Consider the following 3,599-nt stretch of genomic DNA (forward strand, 5'->3'; position numbering starts at 1 on the left):
AGAATTAAAAATTCCAAATTAAATCAAAGATTTTATGGCTATGGCTGGAGGTACATAAATTACTGATTTTTATAAAATATCTAACATGGGGTCCCCATTACTCGTGGCGGAGATGGGCGAATTATAGTGGGGCCTGTTGCCATCCCTATAGGACAGTAGAAAAGGTTAGTGAAGAAATAATATGCATAGGCACTAGCTTAGCTAGTTCCATTCTAGCCTTATCAAGTAAAACAGCTGTATACCTTTATTGAGTTAGGCACAATCTATTCTATTTGCAAAATAATCAACTTCTAATTTTTGAAGATAGTTTAATTTTCCCAAATCCTTTAATGGAAGATTTTAGTTAAATTTCTAATTAACATGTCAATTTCTTTAGAATTATTACCAGAAATAACAATATTATCTACATAAACAAGCTTATAATAAGTAATAGTAGAAGAAGATTTCTTAACAAATATTACAATATCTGAAGTAGTGTTGTAGAAACCAAATTCTTTTAGCGTGAGTGCCATTATTGTATACCCAAGACCAAGGAGCCTACTTGAGGCCATATATTATAATTTATATACAAGATGAATTAGATTGGATATAACATGGTCGTTTGCATATACACCTTGTCATAGAGTTTTCCATTTATAAACTCTTTTATCAAAATCAAATTATCTCATCAGTCATCTTTGTATAAAAGCAATAATAATGATAACCCAAATGGTAGTAGGATGAATTATTGGACTATATATCTCCTCAAAATCCACACGTTCAACTTGATGAAAGAAGCTATATAAGAAAACACTAAACATAGTGAGCCCTAAATCAAGAAAAGAGGAACTACATATAAAAAATTGAAAGTTAAATAGATCTCATTCAAGGCATTACGAAAACAAGGTTAGCAACCAAATTGAACAGTAAAGGTTAACTTTGTTCTTGAGATTGTATTTAAAGCAAAAGAGAAACTACAAATGGTTTCTTGAGTTGTTATACCAAAATTTGAAGAATCACAAAGTATATTGCTGCAATTTTATCTCAGACTAACAAAAATTTAAATATAAAAAGACAATTTTAACTTGTTTAAATAATTTTTGGAATGTATTAACTATTTTAAAATCTTTATTATCTAGTTTTGAGCTGTTTATGCTTTTTCGAGTGTACTTTTGTCGATTTTTTTTTGACTAAATTGAATCAGATTAAATTGAACTTACAATTTGAGGAATAAATTGAATACTTTGTACATTCTGCCTTTGACATAATGATCTGTACACACTTTTTATGAAACCATCTTTTACATTATATCGCAACAAATCCAAAATTTGTCATAAGAGAAATCACCACAGTTCTGACAAAGGACATAAATATAACTATTTATGTGTCTCTTATCATCTTAAATTTTTGGAAAAAAGTAATTTCATGACATGGTATCAGAATTTCTATGATAAAAAGTCTAGAATTTGATCCTTGTTAAATCCCAAAAAAAAAAGAATTCATCATAAGACAAATTAAAAAAAGGGAAACAAAGGCTATGCAAAATTGAAACAAATCCAAAAGAAGGTCTTATTTAAGGAAATGTGTTATAAATATAACCATTTTTATACTTCGTTCTATAAACATAAAATTTTGAGAAGAAATAATTTTGTGACAACTGATAGTGAGAATTATGGTCGGTCTAGAATTTCTCTTATAGAAAAGAATTATTTCGTTGTAAGCATAGCTCCAAACCAACTAATAACTCTCACATCAAATTTTAATGTGTTGGTTATCACAAGTACAAACCCTAATGAAAATTAACCGAAGTATTGAAACCTCGAGTAGTCTCACAAGGAATTGCAATGAAGTGATCAATTATTGCTATGAAGAACAAGGGGGTTTGATTTTCAATTGACAATAAAATATAGTAACAAGAAAGTAAATGACAAAAATTAATAAAAGAAAGGAAAAGAACTATTGGCTAGACATAAGTAATTGAGATCACCATCTTTGTCTATAAACCATATATTGATAATTATGAGGGACCAACCCATTAAGTTTACTTATATGCTTGAAGTACGTATAATGTCTACCTCAACACTTGAAGTACATCAAATAGGCTTGATCAACATCAATCCATAAGTCCTAACCTAGCTACTAATTGGCTTAGTAGTAGGCTAGAGTCAATGGTTATCAAATTGACCACTAAGGGTTCTCAAATCACCAATTCAATGAGACCCAATAACTCAAGGTCACTCAATTCCCTAAGCCTAGGCCAAGAGTAAAGAAAACTATTCAAAAACTAGTGGAATCATTTTATCAGACACTTAGAGTGCAAGAAAAGTAAACATCACCAAATGCAATAATTAATGTTACCCACAACTAACATAAGCAATAAATCAACAATAACAATGAAGAGAAACATAAAAAGGCATGGAAACATTGGTACACGAAATCGTAAGCTCACACTTTTCTCACAACTCTGCGCAGCTGACCAGCAAGTGCACTGGGTCGTCCAAGTAATACCTTACGTGAGTAAGGGTCGATCCTACGGAGATTGTCGGCTTGAAGCAAGATATGGTCCTCTTGTAAATCTCAGTCAGGCGTATTCAAATGGTTATGAGGTTTTGATAATTAAAAGAGAAATGAAACATAAAATAGGATAGAGATACTTATGCAATTCATTGATGGAAATTTCAGATAAGCGTATGGAGATGCTTTGTTCCCTCTGAGCCTCTGCTTTCCTATTGTCCTCATCCAATCATGCGTACTCCCTTCCATGGCAAGCTGTATGTTGGTGGATCACCGTTGTCAATGGCTACCATCCGTCCTCTCAGTGAAAACATATCCGCTACGGTTTCTCGCATGGCTAATCAGCTGTCGGTTCTCGATCATGTCAGAATAAGATCCATTGATCCTTTTGCACACTGTCACTGCGCCCAACAGTCACGAGTTTGAAACTCGTCATAGACATCCCATCCCAGATCCTACTCGGAATACCACAGACAAGGTTTAGACTTTTCGGATCTCAAAAATGCTGCCAAGTGATTCTAGCTTATACCACGAAGACTCTGATCTCACGGAATAGAAGGCTCTGTTGTCAGGAGAGGCAACCATGCATCATGAACCAGGTGGCCAAGAGATACACACTCAAGCTCTTGCAGATAGAACGGGGGTGGTTGTCAGGCACGCGTTCATAAGGGAGGATGATGATGAGTGTCACAGATAATCACATCCATCAAGTTGAAGTACGAGTGAATATCTTAGAATAAGAATAAGCGTGAATTGAATAGAAAAATAATAGTACTTTGCATTAATTCATGAGGAAGAACAGAGCTCCACACCTTAATCTATGAGGGGTAGAAACTCCACCGTTGAAAATACATAAGTGATGAAGGTCCAGGCATGGCCGAATGGCCAGCCCCCAAAACGTGATCAAGAGATCAAAAGTGATCCAAAGATAGTCTCAAAAATAATCTAAAGATATGAATACAATAGTAAAAAGTTCTATTTATACTAAACTAGTAAACTAGGTTTACAGAAAATGAGTAACTAAGTGTAGATAGTGCAGAAATCCACTTCCGGGGACCACTTGGTGTTTGTTTGGGCTGAGCATTGAAACTTTCACGTGCATAGGC

Source organism: Arachis duranensis, chromosome 10, assembly GCF_000817695.3.
Source record: "Arachis duranensis cultivar V14167 chromosome 10, aradu.V14167.gnm2.J7QH, whole genome shotgun sequence".
Taxonomy (NCBI): domain Eukaryota; kingdom Viridiplantae; phylum Streptophyta; class Magnoliopsida; order Fabales; family Fabaceae; genus Arachis; species Arachis duranensis.